General features: G+C 52.5%; 5 non-coding genes across 5 annotated transcripts; 1 reads left to right on the top strand and 4 right to left on the bottom strand.

Annotated features, from left to right (window-relative positions):
• Positions 1-1,437: 1,437 nt before the first annotated feature.
• On the bottom strand, positions 1,438-1,509 carry TRNAD-GUC. The gene has a single exon. It is a non-coding gene; the product is annotated as a tRNA-Asp (tRNA).
• Positions 1,510-8,511: 7,002 nt separating this feature from the next.
• On the bottom strand, positions 8,512-8,583 carry TRNAD-GUC. Its single transcript has one exon. It is a non-coding gene; the product is annotated as a tRNA-Asp (tRNA).
• A 2,618-nt stretch (positions 8,584-11,201) lies between these two features.
• Positions 11,202-11,274, bottom strand: TRNAK-CUU. The gene has a single exon. It is a non-coding gene; the product is annotated as a tRNA-Lys (tRNA).
• Positions 11,275-12,480: 1,206 nt separating this feature from the next.
• Positions 12,481-12,552, bottom strand: TRNAQ-CUG. Its single transcript has one exon. It is a non-coding gene; the product is annotated as a tRNA-Gln (tRNA).
• Positions 12,553-16,366: 3,814 nt separating this feature from the next.
• On the top strand, positions 16,367-16,448 carry TRNAS-AGA. Its single transcript has one exon. It is a non-coding gene; the product is annotated as a tRNA-Ser (tRNA).
• The last annotated feature ends 779 nt before the right edge of the window (positions 16,449-17,227 follow it).

The raw sequence follows: 17,227 nt of genomic DNA, 5'->3' as shown, positions 1-17,227 counted from the left end.
AGCAAATATCAGTCCCTGGCCCTGTGGTCTAGACATCCTCATTCACATCAGGCTTCAAGTTGAGAATCATTTCCCATTCCCACTCTGTGGGAGGGGAGACTTTTAAACGCGCTCTCTGTGCGACCACACATGGCTAAGCAAAGAGAACAAACCCCCAATCCTCCCTGTGCTTTGGGAGCCAGGTTTGCGGTGGGAATTCTGTAGTTCAGATGACTTCACGCCTGGGCGTTGTGATTCTTTACCAGTTTCTCTGGCGTTGGGGGAGTTTTGGGTTCACAGCTGTGATGGCCAAGTGGTTAAGATGTTGGAGTTGAAATCCAATAAGGCCCACCTACGCAGGTTCAAATCTGCTCACAGCGAGGTCTTTTTTTTTTAGCCAGTCTCTCACCTGGGCAATACCTCTGTACAACCCCCTGAGACACTCTCAATTCTCTCCCCAACCCAAGTCAATCCTGTTCTGCTCCTTTCATCGAGATCCCTGGGACACCACCTCACACTGTGTCCCTGAGGGGTCAGGCAAACTCTCAGCGCTTGAAGCCTCTGCCACTCACCTAGTGCCCCATAGGTTAGCCATGTCGACGTGCTCTCCTTCACGTAAATCCGCTCAGTGCGACTCCTGGCCTGTCCCTGCAGAAAGGTGTATCCCCTCTGCAGCTGCTGTGAGCTTGGGTCAGAGGACTAGGAAGCTACCGCCCTCCCTCCACTGGTTCTGCTATGGAGAAACAAGTCCTCTAAGCCGAGCTCGCTAGGATCCCCTGAAAACCCACCACCCAGCTCCCAAACCGAAGACTGACCCCACCCTCACCACTCAGCTCCTTTTGTTTGTCTAGCTCCTGGGCAGAGGTGTCACCTCCCCTCCCCAGGCCTAGCTCATGTTACAGTCTGAATACCTGTGTCTCACCTAAAATCCTCCCTGGTTTTCCCATCCCCCACATAGACAGCCCCTACTCCACCACATCAATATACAATCACGGCCAGGCGCTGGGGGCGCAGGCAGCAGCCCAGCGGAAAATGCTCAGCTCTGCGCTCTCGGGGCGGCCACCTACCTCGCTGGCGGCCACAGGTCTTTCTCAAGTCTCCCCGTTACAGTCACACGTCAAATGCTGAGCAAAGGAAAAAAGACAGGAAGCCAATCCCATGCCTGTCCCTTTTTCTGTCTTCCTCCACCCCTGGACCAAGTCCCTCCCCGTTTGTCTGGGCCATTGTCCTCATGGCCCTGGCCAGCCTATTTCCCTTTGCCGCTCTGAAACGTGCCCCCACGTGCAGGCCCCGGGGGAGGCTTTGGCTAGGGCAAGCGTGTCCTTGCGAGGTAACTGTCTCTCTGGAGGTGAAAGTCATCAGTGCGGGGTGCGAAGGGAAGAGGCCGTCGAAGGAGAAGGCAAGGCATGTGGTGGGCAGGCCAGGGATTTCTTTGTCCCCCCTTCAAAAGGGGTCACCCTCCCCGTCGGGGAATCGAACCCCGGTCTCCCGCGTGACAGGCGGGGATACTCACCACTATACTAACGAGGAAAGGGGCACGGTGAATGGCCCCAGCTCCCACAGACCAGCTATGGTCAGCGTATATCTACACTGTCGCATGGGCCCCAGCAGGCAACAGCACCCCTGGCCCTCTTCTGCTTCCCAAAGGCTTTGGCCGCAGCAACAGCCCTGGCCCTCCTCACCTGCCCTTGCCCAGCAGGACGCCTTTTCGGGCCTACACAGCTCCTCACACAACACCCGCCTGGGACCTTGCCCTCACCTACCAGCTCAGCAGCACCTTTTTTCCTCTCAAAACCTCCTCTTGACACCCTCCCCCTTCCACACTCACCTCATCACAAACTCACCCACGGCCCCTTTGGCTTCTCAAGCGCCTCTGGAGGGACGCAGCTTCCCAGGCACGCAGATCCTTCCCTTCAACGCGCACTGGACGGACATTCGAAACACAGCCCTTTCCAGGAGGGAATGCGCTGCTTTTGGACCCTGGCGCCCAGCAAGAAGTCCTGGGACTCTTTTTCTGACGGATGGACCCCACTGACTTGCCTTTACCAAGCAGAAACTAAGGACCGGCTGATGGCTCTCTTTGCAAACGGACGCCATCAGACTGAGCCACGAGGCATGCTGCAGGATAGCCCCTCCCCACCAAAAAGCAATGCCGTGACCCGAATTCGAACCGAGGTTGCTGCGGCCACGGCGCAGAGTACTAACCACTATACGATCACGGCCAGGCATTGCGGGTGCAGGCAGCAGACCACGTGAAAATGCTCAGCTCTGCTCTCTCGGGGCGGCCACCTACCTCGCCGGCGGCCACAGGTCTTTCTCAAGTCTCCCCATTACAGTCACAGATCAAATGCTGAGCAAAGGAAAAAAGACACGAAGCCAATCCCATGCCTGTCCCTTTTTCTGTCTTCCTCCACCCCTGGACCAAGTCCCTCCCCGTTTGTCTGGGCCATTGTCCTCATGGCCCTGGCCAGCCTATTTCCCTTTGCCGCTCTGAAACATGCCCCCACGTGCAGGCCCCGGGGGAGGCTTTGGCTAGGGCGAGCATGTCCTTGCGAGGTAATTGTCTCTCTGGAGGTGAAAGTCATCAGTGCGGGGTGCGAAGGTGGTGTGTATTTGGTTGTCATGGTTTTTGTTGCTATGGCAACTGAGTTAGATTATTATGGGTTAGCTCAGCCGGTTTCAACCGGCTGAGTGAACTCTCTGTCTCTGTAAATAAAATGGAGGTTTTGGTTAGCTGTCTGCTCTCTGGCCTCAAGTGATTGCTTCCTACACCGGCTGCCCCAAGGATATAACACTGGCGACGAGGGTGAGACTCCCGTGCTGCTCCAGTAACAGAAGGAAGTAGAAGTTAAGGTAAAGAACAAACAAACAAAAAAAGCTGCTTGTTTGCACTGACTGTGAAAGTGAAACTAAAATCATGGCTACTCTGACCAGGCCTCTGGAGCCTTTTGATGAGAATACAGAGCAGTGGCATGTGTATACTGAGCGTTTTGAGCTTTTTGGTATTGCAAATGACATTACAGAAGCGAAGAAGGTGCCAATATTCTTAACTGTTGTAGGGGCTAAAACCTACTCTCTGCTACGCAGCTTACTGCACCCTGTTAAGCCTGAGACTAAATCTTACAGTGACATTGTGGAAATCCTGGGGTCTCATTTCTCCCCAAAACCACTGGTAATTGCTGAAAGATATAGGTTCCACAAAAGAGACCAAAAGGAAGATGAAACAGTTGTACAATTTGTAGCCATTCTAAAAAAGCTAGCAGAACACTGTGAATTTAAAGAGATGTTAAATGATGCCCTGCGTGACAGGTTAGTGTGTGGCCTCTGCAATGAAGCTATACGGAAGCGCCTACTGACAGAGGCTCAGCTTACCTTACAGAAAGCTGTTGATATTGCTGTCTCCATGGAACTGGCTACAAGGGAGGCACAATACATCGGTGCACCCCCTAGGGTGCAAAAAGTGTCACAAGAACCGACCCACAAAACTGTGCAGAGTCAAGAATGTTACCGCTGTGGTAAACCAGGACACCAGGCATCAGAATGCTGGTGTAAGGACCTGGTGTGTCGACACTGTGGCAAAAAGGGACACATTGAGTGTGCCTGTAAACAAAAGAAAAAGAGGCCTGTGGTCTGGCCGACAAAAAGAGGAACCTTGCATACTCTAGAGCAGACCCAGGATGATCAAGGAGACACCTCATCACAAGAGGAAGTGCCACTGCATGTTTTGTCTTTGGCAGCGGGCTCACATGACTACTGGGTAACCCCCTTATTGGAGGGCAAACCTAGACGCATGGAACTAGACACCGGTGCAGCTGTCTCGCTGGTTCCTGAGACTGTGTATAAGGAAAAGCTACAGCATCTTCCGCTTAAGGCAACAAAAACTGTTCTGAAGACGTATACAGGTGAAGCTGTGCCCATGTTGGGCACTATTGATGTTAAGGTGGAGCTCAATGGACAGGCGGCTAAATTGCCACTGTTTGTGGTGAGAGGTAACTACCCAGCCTTAATGGGTAGGTCTTGGCTTGGGAAGATTCAGCTGAACTGGGCAGAAGTGCACCGGATGACTAAAGAAGAAACCAGTCTAACCCCTATACTAAGGAAACATGCTGCTGTTTTTGGAGATGATTTGGGAAGTATGAAGGGAATCACTGTGACATTAAACATTAAACCTGACAGTCCACCAAAATATCTGAAAGCCCGAACTGTGCCATATGCCATCAGGCCAAAAGTTGAAGCAGACCTGGAGCGCCTGGTCACCAATGGAGTCCTAATACCAGTTACCCATTGCTCATGGGCCACTCCTATCGTTCCAATAGTGAAGAAAGATGGCTCTCTCCGGATTTGCGGTGATTTTAAAGTCACTGTCAACCCAGTGTTGTGTGCAGAGCAATACCCGCTTCCCCGCATCGATGACCTCTTCGCAGGCCTGGCTGGGGGACAAAAGTTCAGTAAGATTGATCTGAGTCAAGCATATTTACAGATGCACGTCAATGAAAAGTCCCAAGAGCTGTTAACTATTGTGACTCATAAGGGGCTTTATCGATACTGTTGCCTACCCTTCGGAATCACATCGGCTCCCGCCCTGTTCCAGAGGGCTATGGACCAGATCTTGTGTGGCTTGTCAGGAGTTCAGTGCTATCTGGATGATATCCTGGTCACTGGAAGAAATGAAGAGGATCACTTAAAGAATTTAGAGGCTACCCTACAAAGACTGGAAGAGTATGGCCTACGAGTTCGCAAAGACAAGTGTGAATTCTTCAAGCCCTCTGTTGAATATTTGGGACACATCATCGATTCTGCAGGTCTTCATAAGGCCCCTGCAAAAGTTAAAGCTATTGTGGAGGCTCCCCCACCTCGAAATGTAAGCCAGTTGCGCTCATTTCTAGGACTACTGAACTATTATGGAAAGTTCATCTCACAGTTAGCCACACTGCTAAAACCACTTCATGAGCTCCTTGGGCAGAACAAGGCCTGGAAGTGGACTGAAGCCTGTGATGTTGCATTTAACAAAGCTAAGGATGCATTGTTAAATTCTGAAGTTCTAACGCACTTTGATCCATCCTTACCACTGCAATTGGCCTGCGATGCCTCCCCTTATGGAGTGGGAGCAGTCGTGTCACATATTATGCCTTCAGGAGAAGAGAGACCTATTGCTTTTGCTTCACGCACTCTAAGCAAAGCAGAAACTAACTACGCCCAAATCGAACGTGAGGCATTAGGAATTGTTTTTGGAATTCGGAAGTTTCATCAGTACCTGTTTGGGCGAAAATTTACTCTTCTCACAGACCATCGACCTCTGACATCAATTTTTGGACCCTACACAGGCATTCCCCCATTAGCTGCTAGTCGTATGCAACGTTGGGCATTGTTACTTTCAGCACACACATATGAAATCAAATATCGGAAATCCACTCTACACGGCAATGCAGATGGCCTCTCAAGGTTGCCTTTGCCGGTCAAACACCAAGATAGTGCCCAAAAGGAAATCTTCTACTTTGAACAGAGAGAGAATACACCCATCACTGCTACTCAGATAAAGAAGGCAACTCGCGTTGATCCAGTATTGTCCCACGTTATGGACCTGGTGATGCATGGAAAATCTCGACAAACCTCTCCGGTCTCATCCGACCTTGTTCCCTACATGTCCAAGCGGACGGAGTTATCGGTCCAATCTGGTTGTTTGTTGTGGGGGAGACGTGTCATTATTCCACCACCACTGAGATCACAGATGTTAGAACAGCTACATTCCGGTCACTGTGGAATAGTGCGCATGAAGGAAATTGCACAAAGCTATTTTTGGTGGCCTGGACTGGACAGCACTATTGAAGAGAAGGCAAAAGCTTGTATGTCATGTCAGGGTGTGCGGAATGCACCCCAGTGGGCACCCCTACACCCATGGGACTGGCCTGAAAACCCGTGGCAACGTATTCACGTTGACTTTGCTGGAGCCCTTGAAGGAAGCATGTTCTTGGTGGCAATAGATGCCCATTCTAAATGGCCAGAAGTCTCTATAATGCAGTCCACTTCTGCAGAGAGTACTATCCAAAAACTACGAGGACTCTTTAGTCGTTTTGGTCTGCCAGAACAACTTGTGAGCGACAACGGACCGCAGTTCGTTTCTCAGGAGTTTCAAAATTTTATGAAGGCAAATGGGATACACCACATCACGTCAGCACCATATCATCCGTCCACCAACGGATTAGCTGAAAGATTTGTGCAGACAATGAAAAACGCTTTGAAATCAGCAAGGGGACAACACTCCATTCAAAAGCGTCTGGATACCTTTTTACTTTCCTACAGAAACACACCTCATGCTACGACCCACGCATCTCCGGCCTTTCTAATGATGGGACGACAGCTGCGCACTTGCTTTGATCTGCTGAAACCTTCTGAACCCCGACAAATTGTGCAACATCAGCAGCAATATCAAGTCATCAGACGGGCACCCAGAGCAAAAGACCGAACCTTTAGCCCGGGACAGCCAGTTTTGGCTCGGAATTATACTTCCAGAGCTAAATGGGTTCCGGCCACAGTCATCACTCAAACAGGACCTGTTTCCTACACAGTCCGGACTGCAGAGAATCTTACCTGGCGGCGACATGTAGATCAGCTGTTGCCAGGTCATGCCAGTCCTCAGGACCCATCTGCAGTTGAGGGGTCTGACTTCACCTCTTCTGGTGAGGGACTGAATCACGAGTCACCTGTTTCTGACTGTTCTCCTCCATTACTGCCGGCAGCTGAGATACCCCTTTGCCCAGCACGAGCTGATACCACCTCCTCACCTGTTCGTGCTGCAGACCCTGAGCCCCTAGTGCTTTCGGGTGCAATAACACCAGAAGTTAGCCGTAATCCACCTAGAGACAGAAGGCCTCCTCATCGGCTGGATCTTTAGCTAGGGCGAACCCACGGTTATGGGGCAAAATAATCCCCAGGGTTTAGCCGGGAATGGAGGCAGTCTACCCTCCTTCTCTATTTTAGTGTGTGTTTTATTTAGGGGATGTTCTTATTAGGGGGGGAGGAATATGTTGTGTATTTGGTTGTCATGGTTTTTGTTGCTATGGCAACTGAGTTAGATTATTATGGGTTAGCTCAGCCGGTTTCAACCGGCTGAGTGAACTCTCTGTCTCTGTAAATAAAATGGAGGTTTTGGTTAGCTGTCTGCTCTCTGGCCTCAAGTGATTGCTTCCTACACCGGCTGCCCCAAGGATATAACAGAAGGGAAGTGGCCGTCGAAGGAGAAGGCAAGGCATGTGGTGGGCAGGCCAGGGATTTCTTTGTCCCCCCTTCAAAAGGGGTCACCCTCCCCGTCGGGGAATCGAACCCCGGTCTCCCATGTGACAGGCGGGGATACTCACCACTATACTAACCAGGAAAGGGGCACAGTGAGTGGCCCCAGCTCCCACAGACCAGCTATGGTCAGCGTACACCTACACCGTCGCATGGGCCTCAGCAGGCAACAGCACCCCTGGCCCTCTTCTGCTTCCCAAAGGCTTTGGCCGCAGCAACAGCCCTGGGAAAAGCCCTGGCCCTCCTCACCTGCCCTTGCCCAGCACGACGCCTTTCCGGGCCCACACAGCTCCTCACACAACACCCGCCTGGGACCTTGCCCTCCCCTACCAGCTCAGCAGCACCTTTTTTCCTCTCAAAACCTCCTCTTGCCGCCCTCCTCCTTCCACACTTCACACTCACCTCATCACAAACTCACCCACGGCCCCTTTGGCTTCTCAAGCGCCTCTGGAGGGACGCAGCTTCCCTGGCACGCAGATCCTTCCCTTCAATGCGCACTGGACGGACATTCGAAAGACAGCCCTTTCCAGGAGGGAATGCGCTGCTTTTGGACCCTGGCGCCCAGCAAGAAGTCCTGGGACTCTTTTTCTGACCGATGGACCCCACTGACTTGCCTTTACCAAGCAGAAACTGAGGACCGGCTGATGGCTCTCTTTGCAAACGGACGCCATCAGACTGAGCCACGAGGCGCGCTGCAGGATAGCCCCTCCCCACCAAAAAGCAATGCCGTGACCCGGATTTGAACCGAGGTTGCTGCGGCCACGGCGCAGAGTACTAACCACTATACGATCACGGCCAGGCGCTGGGTGAGCAGGCAGCAACCCAGCGGAAAATGCTCAGCTCTGCGCTCTCGGGGCAGCCACCTACCTCGCCGGCGGCCACAGGTCTTTCTCAAGTCTCCCCGTTACAGTCACACGTCAAATGCTGAGCAAAGGAAAAAATAGAGGAAGCCAATCCCATGCCTGTCCCTTTTTCTGTCTTCCTCCACCCCTGGACCAAGTCCCTCCCTGTTTCTCTGGGCCATTGTCCTCATGCCCCTGGCCAGCCTATTTCCCTTTGCCGCTCTGAAACGTGCCCCCACGGGAGGCTTTGGCTTGGGCGAGCGTGTCCTTGCGAGGTAATTGTCTCTCTGGAGGTGAAAGTCATCAGTGCGGGGTGCGAAGGGAAGAGGCCGTCGAAGGAGAAGGCAAGGCATGTGGCGGGCAGGCCAGGGATTTCTTTGTCCCCCCTTCAAAAGGGGTCACCCTCCCCGTCGGGGAATCGAACCCCGGTCTCCCGCGTGACAGGCGGGGATACTCACCACTATACTAACGAGGAAAGGGGCACGGTGAATGGCCCCAGCTCCCACAGACCAGCTACGGTCAGCGTACACCTACACCGTCGCATGGGCCCCAGCAGGCAACAGCACCCCTGGCCCTCTTCTGCTTCCCAAAGGCTTTGGCCGCAGCAACAGTCCTGGGAAAAGCCCTGGCCCTCCTCACCTGCCCTTGCCCAGCACGACGCCTTTTCGGGCCTACGCAGCTCCTCACACAACACCCGCCTGGGACCTTGCCCTCACCTACCAGCTCAGCAGCACCTTTTTTCCTCTCAAAACCTCCTCTTGACACCCTCCCCCTTCCACACTCACCTCATCACAAATTCACCCACGGCCCCTTTGGCTTCCCAAGCGCCTCTGGAGGGACGCAGCTTCCCAGGCACGCAGATCCTTCCCTTCAACGCACACTGGACGGACATTCGAAACACAGCCCTTTCCAGGAGGGAATGCGCCGCTTTTGGACCCTGGCACCCAGCAAGAAGTCCTGGGACTCTTTTTCTGACGGATGGACCCCACTGACTTGCCTTTACCAAGCAGAAACTAAGGACCGGCTGATGGCTCTCAATGTAAGGAAGTTCCCACCACCTGCTCTGTGTTCACAGTGCGGGAGAGAGCAGCATCCACGGCAGTGATTTGCTCCTGGCTGCCGGAGCAGAGCAGCAGGCTCAGCTGTCAGAACTTCCCAGAGCGATGAAAGGGGAGGGGCCCATGGCTCTGTAGCAGGAATGCAGGGCAGGCGAGTTCACGGTGGGCATTGTGGGATACTGGAGGAGGCCAGTTATGGTGATATAATGAACAGCAGTGTCTACTCTGTCACTTTAAGTTTGCTGCAAAAAGCTCTAGACCTCTCATCAAAGTCGTTTTATTTTGTCACCAAAACAGGGCATTTTTGTCGACAGACGTGGCATTGCACTGTGTAGACCGGCCACAAGCTGCCGACCGAGGGAGTGTTGTGTGTTTTTCACACACCTGAGCAATATAATTCTGCTGAAACAACTTTGTAGTGCAGACCTGGCCAAAGATTGACTCACACACAACTTGCAAGGAAAACCTCACCTGCTCCTCTGCTTTGCAGAATCCAAACACAAGTAAAGCTTGTCAGGCCCCTGTAAAGATGGCAGGGAGTCAGGTGTGGGCAGGGCTGGCTCTGGCTTTTTTGCCACCCCCAAGCAAAAAAAATGGGGTGGGGCCACCGGAGCAACAAAACAGGGGGGAAAAAATGGCACAGGTGGAGCGGCAAAGCGGGGGTGTGTGGGGGGATATGGCGCAGCTGAAGCGGCAAAGCGGGGGGGGACTCGACGTGGCTGGAGTGGCAACGTGGCGGGGGACAACACAAAAACAGTGGGGCTGGAGCAGCAAAGCTGGGGGGGGAGGGACACGGCACAGCTGGAGCAGCAAAGTTGGGGGTGGGGGACAACACAAAAACGGTGGGGCTGGAGCAGCAAAGCAGGGGGATGTGGGGAAAGACAACGGCGCGGCCGGCAAAGCAGGGGAAAAACAAAAAAAAAACCCCACAGGGTGGCCGGAGCCAGGGGACTCCCTGTGCTGCAGAGTGCGCGCCCGGTCTAGTGGGGGGGAAGGGGAGGGAGCGGAGGGAGAGAGAAGGGGGGCGGCCAGCGCTTCAGCGGGACACTCACCACGCGGCCCCGACCGCCGCGCCGCCTGGCACCCTCACTCCTTCTCTAGACTAACCAGTCCTAATATACTGTAACATGGTTATATTCCACCTCCTTCACTGGTTACACCCAACAAAATTAATTATACAGCAGACAGAAACAATCACAGACCCAGACAGAGACCATGCAAATAAACATACAAAACAATACAGAAGGGAGGATTTCACAACTACATCTATACAGACATAAGGGTTTTCCAGCTGTGTCTATTGATAAGTGAGCTCTTGCCAGACAGGATGCTACCAAACTAAGTTTCCCTTTCTCTGGAGGTGATGGAATATCAGGGCAGGATTGTATCCCTCACAGCCCAATCGCACCTTATTTCAATGTGACTAGTTGGGAATGTGAGGATGTGACCATACACTTCCCACCTTATGGCTGCCTTTGCTGCTTAGCCGAAGAACCAGGCCTCAGACTGTCACAGTAAGAGAAGGCCATTACACAGACAGACAGTGATTTTTTATTCTTTCTTTTATATCTTTATAACTAGCTAAGTGATAAAAATACACCTAAATTCTTAAAGTACAGGCCTTTGCAGACAGGCCTGAATATCTGTATCCTAACAGTCCTTGAGGTCAAGCAGCCTCTGGGTAAGGGGGTGGGGACTCAGATCCTTCCACAGGCCAATTCCACCAGGGTCCTGTATAAACCAGGCAAGTTCCCCACAATAGCCAGACCAGATGCCCCCTGTACACTTGTGCTCTGTCCTCATTGCTTCTCTGTCTCTCTTCCCCTCACCTCTGCTGCTCTCCCTCTGGGCTTTCTCAGCACCTGGCCCCACAGCGCTTCCTGGCAGCCAGAGACTGCGCTATCTGCACCTGCAGCCTCTCTCCTGCTTGCAAAGGAAAGGAACCTTTCCAGGAAATGGCCACAGCTTCTGGGAATCCCTGTGTGGCTGTGAACAGAGTTTGGCTCCTGGCACACAAGGCAACTTAAAAGCTGAGCACCCAGACAGGGGCTTGAATCCTGGACCCTCAGATTAAGAGCCTGACGCTCTACCAACTGAGCTACCTGGGCTTGTTAGGAAATATCTTCACCATTCACCACAAGAGTGATTATCCCAGTGTGCAGGCAAGAGTGAGCAGGCAGGCAAAAGAGAGGCAAAAAAAGTCCCAGGAACCCCTCCTCTTTTTCTGCACAGCCACTGCCTGTCAGCAGGATTCCTCCTCCTCCTCAGGGAGACTAAATCTCTGTGCCTAGACAGCCGGTCCATCTGCTGCACCTCAATCCCCAATGCCCGAGCCTCCCTGCCAAAGCCCTGCACCTGGCCCCATACAATTAAGTCTCACGTCTCGCTGGGAACTCGACTTCTTGTGCCCAGAGAGTCTCGGCCCCCTCAGCAGATGACCTGAGAAACACAGTGTCCGGCTTTTCCAAAGAAGAGCTTAGACCCCCTCATCATGTGGCCTAAAGGATGAGGCATCTCCCTGTGGATCGGATGATTCAGGAGTTGAGTCCCCTCATGGTTGTGCTCACTTTGTGCTGCAAGTCCTGCTCCCTTCAGGGCTGGAACCTCTTCTTGGCCCCTCAGGCCAATGCTCTGGCTTCAGCTAGAGCCCCGGGAAGGAGTTGGGGGTTGGGCGTCACAAAGGCTGGGGCATGAGCCCCAGGTGCTTCCAGTCTCGCCTTTGCCCTTCCTGACTTGCCAAAGAAAATGGGCGGCTCCACTGCCAAAGTGAGCACCATGAGTGGGAACGGTAAGAGGCCCCACCAGGGGGGCTGGCCCTGCTTTCCTACCCTCTTCTGATGTTGGCCACAGAGCATCAGCAGCCGCCCTGAGGGTGGCCTTCAGTGGGGGTTTGGCATTGCAGGGAGCAGCCTGGCCAGGTGTCTCTGTGGCTGTCTGCTGGCCAACACATAGGCATGGTTCTCCCCTCCTCTTGCCCTGCAGCTTTTAAGCCTTCCCTCAGAGCTGTCAGTACCAGCTGCCTCTGCTCTAGGTGCCCAGAGAAGGAGAAGTGCTGGGCTCCCACCTGCCCAGCCCTAACCCTGCTTCCTTCAAGAGCCAGGTAGGCAAGAGGAGAAGCACAGCAGCAAGTGCCAGACTTGTGGGCACCAGGTGAAGCCATGAGAATCCCAACCCTCAGGCACCAGTAACTAGCTATAGAGCCCTGACTCCCCACAGCACCTGAGTCACCCAACAGGAGGGGAAAGACTTATTCTTGTCCAACAGGAGACAGGGAAGTGGAGCAGTGTGAGCTCCAGGGCTTCACCACAAACCAAAGGTCCCACTGAGATTTGAACTCAGATTGCAGGATTCAGAGTCCTGAGTGCTGCCCATTACACCATGGGACCAGCTTGGGCTATCTTCTTTGCACAGTGGTAACCCTCACGGGGCTGGCTTGTGTAAGGGACTGTTGGCCCTTTACTAAAACTGAGTGGGGTTTTTGGTTGGCTAGTTCCCAGCACCAATAGAAGGGGGAAGGGCCAATGGGAAATCAGGACCCTGAGACTGACAGGCCCCTGGGGCAATGGTCACCAACTGGTAGGGAACAAGTGAGAATTTGTTAATGGAGAAAAATTCCTGGTGAAAATTGGCAAAGCTGTGGAGAGTTTGAAAAGTTCCAGTGAATTTACACATGAAGATACAAACAGAGAGACAAACCCACACAGAGAGAATGAGAAAATCACACACTGCACAGACCCACACAGACATAAACAAAAACCAAACCCGCACAGCACACAGAGCCATATACACAAAAAGGAAAACCTCATAAAATATAGAAAGAACAAATCCACACCAAAAAATACAGCAAAAGCCCACAACAGGAAACACAAAACCCACATACCAAAAGAATACTAAGCAAAAAACAATATTCATGCAAAAATCATACACACACCCACACACACAAAACTATGCCAGGCATCCACCAAAATCACACAGGACCCACATGCACATCAACACAACAGACAAAAACCACACCGACATACAGAAAGCCAGGCAGGGTCTGAGTCTCACAGCGAAGAGGGTGAGCACACAGGTTGTTTGGGGAGCAAAGACTGAGAGGGAGTCGGGGGCAGTGCTCTGGGCTCTGCCTGACCCCTCCTGACACAGGCGGCTGGTGGAGAGCAGAGCCTGGTAGATCTGTGGAGTCTGCCCTGCTCTCTGTAAAGCAAGGGGACCTCGGTGTCTTCTGAGCTGCAATTGTATTTTCTGCAGGGCAAAATGATTGGCAGAAGCCATTTGCTTAAAGAAAACTAGTGCTTTAGGTGAGGTTTGAACTCACAACCTCAGCATGACTCCACTCAGCACTGCTCTGTAAACACTGGGCACTAACCCACTGCACCGCTGGGCACTGCTTTCAGGAGCTTGTCTCCATGTTTCATGGATGGATTAGCGGAAGGGGGGGGTTGCATTAGCTAAAACAAATCCATATTAAAGGCTGCAGGATGGCAGCAGCAGAGGTGGGGAGCCTCCTTCCGTGTGCTAGAGCTGGTTCCCCCTTCCGTTGCTCAGGGGAAGGTTGGTGCTTTGAGCCCACCCGGTGCTGGAACGTCCCATGGGTGAGATTAACGGGACTCTTGGGAAGGGAAGGGAAGGGAAGGGAAGGGAGGAGAGGGGAAGTCTTTTCTATCCCTGCCTAGCTCCGTTGGTCTCCTGTGGCCCTTTCGGCTCTCTGCTCCCCTGCTGGGGAGATGCAGAGACAAGCCCCCATCTGGGTGAGTCACCGAGAGGCTGTGTCCCATGGCGTGTGGGGGGGGAGAGGAGGAGAGGGGAGAAGGTTCTGTGTGACAGTGTGTGGGGGAGGGGGAGGGTATGTTCCTTAGGATAGAAATAATGGAAAACACAGGGGCAGTGACAGTGGAGCCCCGTGTCTGAGTGTTATGACCCTGGGTGGTGCTGCCGTTCACCTTCCCCTCCTATGGGCTCAGCTTTCATTGAATCCAGCATTTTTTCACCTGTCCTCACCACAGAGGTGTCCCACATGCCTCAGCTACCGAGTGTCCCTCTTAGAGACGCCGAGGACTGGAACTGATTTCAGCTGCTGGACAGCTCTGCTAGGTCTTTATTCATTTGCACAGGAAAATGCTGAGTGTTTAAATTCATTTCAAGCCCCCTGCCCCCATTCAGCGAACTCCTGAACATACTGGAGATGGGTCTGGAAATCGATTTTCATTCGAAAAAGTTTGTAAAGGGAATTACTTGGATTAGATCCCATTACCCTGCAGGGAAACATTCACCCACTGATCTATACGCTCAACAAAGAGTGTCATGTATAGCTGAGAGCAGAAACAGTTTTTAACCTGGGGGTTAGTAAACTTTATCTCTGTACAAACACCACAGTTTACAAACTCCCCACCCCCGCTCTGTGTCACCAGAGCACAACAACAACTCTCCTTGGGGCACACACAGCTCCCCAGCTCCCTGCCCGTCAGTCTCTCCAGCGTTGCTCCAATCCCTTAAAGCAGGGTCTCAACCTCAATTTACCTTAGGGCCAGGGCCAGTCCTCCGAGTGGGCCAATAATGTCACTCATACTGCCCAGAACCTGCCCCCAAAACTCCACCCTCCACCTGCCTAAGGCTCTGGGAGGGAGTTTGGGTGGGGCGAGGAGGTCTAGGGTGCAGGCTCTGGGTTGGGGCTGGGGATTGGGGTGCAGGAGGGGTGCAGGCTCTGGGAGGGAGTCAGGGGTGTGGGGCTTACCTGGGGCTCCAAGGCGGGGTGGGCTGGGGAGCGTCCGCATGCTGCTGCCCCCAGGCATCACCCCCACAGCGTCCCATTGGCCACAGGGGTGATCAGGCAGGGGCAGCACGCAGAGGCACAGACCCACCCTGCCCTGCCATGGGGAGGGGCCGGCAGCCACTGGAGCGAGCAGGCAGATGCTGCTCAGCTCCGCTGCACTGCCGGGGCCCCTGGCGGGGAGCACCTGGGGGCAGCAGGTGGGGCTAAGGGAGTGACCCGGTCCCAAAACTGCTGGAGCCCCACGGGCGAGACCTGGGAACCAGGACTGCCAGCCAGACAAACACCTTTAAGAGGAGGCGTCCCTCTGCCTGTCAAAAACTGATCTTCCTCCTTCAGTTCAGTGACTGAATTGTTCCTTATCCCGGCAGAGCCAGAGGACTGAAAGCAGCAACATCAAACCCCTGTGTAGCTCGTGGGAATGGACATAAACACTCCCTGGTATCTGAGGAGATGTTCAGCTTTGCCCTTGGTCAACTACAAGGCTAAAGGGAAAGGAGGTGGTATAAAGAGTGAAACACGACACATCATAGTTATGCCCATGGTGGCTGCAAAATCTTTTGATGTACTTCTTCTTATCAGCAGTGTATTGTTTTCTCTGGAGTCTAGACCTTGACTATACCTTGGCCAAGAAATTTGTACCCTGATAAAATAATCGACTGCCCCTGGTGAAGGCAATGGACTTGACACCCACTGGGGTGTCCCAACACAGGTACAAGTACTAACAACAGTGGCTGCCTTTTAGCCATAGATTTTAATCAGGGCAATAAATTGATACAAACCCCTGTTAAATCATTTCTCAGCCTGAGTCCTTCACCCACATTCCCTAGAGCATTGGGCCACCATGTGGATGTTTCATTTACGACCTCAATTTCACACAGAGACAAAATTTCCTTTGCACAGATCCATGAACAGCAAAATCTTCCTGTGTCTCTTGTCTGAGCCAGGGCATTCGATTCCAGTGAACCCTTCTCTCCTGCAATGGCGATGGTCAGACAGAGGGGACGTGGCACCTGCATCCCTGCCAGGGAGATATTGGCTCGGCTCTTTCTTTCTGCTGCTGTTGTTAGTCCAGGAAACATCAAGGGTGAAATGCAAGGCTGAGTTCACGGACCAGCCCTCAGTGCCCCAGAGAAATCCTGCCCCCTGCTATTGGAACGATGTGCTGGAGATTTGACTAGGAAAGGGACTGTCTGAATTGTCAGAGTGGGGAATGAACAACAATCTACAGCAATGTCGTTCACACAAACACACTCCCATCCTGCTCCAGCCGGAAGGGAAATGGGCAGGAATTCTCGCTGTTCAGCCAAGGACACACTTACACTGATGCGCAGCCGTGAGTGTGCTGGGGAAGCTGGTCTGAGCAAACAATTTGAAGTGACAATTCAGTGACAACAGAATCATCATGTAGTGAAACTAGCACATATCAAGTAGTTGTGGCCAAGTGGTTAAGGCGATGGACTAGAAATCCAGTGGGGTCTCCCTGCGCAGGTTCAAATCCTGCCAACTACGCAAACACTGTGCTGTTGTTGTTATTATTGTAGTCTCAGTACCTGAGCATCCACAGCACAAACTAGAGCCAGATCTAGTTTCACTCTGTCTACACTTAAAATGCTGCTGTGGCACTGCTATAGCACTTTGGAGTAAACAGTGAGGGGAAGGGTTTTCCCATCCCTGTAATAGCTACATGGACAGAACTTTTCTTTAGCACTCTTTAACCAGGGCTTAGGTCACCTTAACTCTTTGGGTTTGGGGGTGTGGGTTTTTCACACCCTGAGAGACGTCGCTCTGTCACTTAAGTGCCCAGCGTACACCAGCCCTTAGATCCCTCTGGGTATTTCAATGCAGGCACTGACCTGTGAGAGGAAAACATCAGCTCACAAACACAGGGACTGAATTCCCCACATTTAATCTCGCTGCACTTTCCAGAAAGTCACAAAATTCAATTCATTCTTGCTAGGACAGAGAAAAAATAAGTGACATTAAGTTTTTGGCTTGGGTAAATAAAATTGTGTTTAATCAATATAGTAAAAATCTGTACTGATTCCTCTAACTAACACCACAGCGTGAAACAGGAACAGAGACAAATCTTGTCAGTGACGACTAATTTCGCAAATGATCTTCCCATTATTAATTTCCACGCTGCCCCCATTGGAGGTCTGGGCACCTCCAGTGTCATTGCTCTGCGTTCACCTTCCTCTTAGAATTGTTCTCGGACATTCGCCTTCCTCTGCAGCGTGGGGCACGGGGTAACTTGCTGGTGGATTCCCTGCACCTTGAGGTCTTTAAGC

This window comes from Mauremys reevesii, linkage group 23 (genome assembly GCF_016161935.1).
Source record: "Mauremys reevesii isolate NIE-2019 linkage group 23, ASM1616193v1, whole genome shotgun sequence".
Lineage (NCBI taxonomy): Eukaryota > Metazoa > Chordata > Testudines > Geoemydidae > Mauremys > Mauremys reevesii.
Note: the sequence above shows the minus strand (reverse complement) of the source record. Positions and strands in the feature narration are given on the sequence as shown.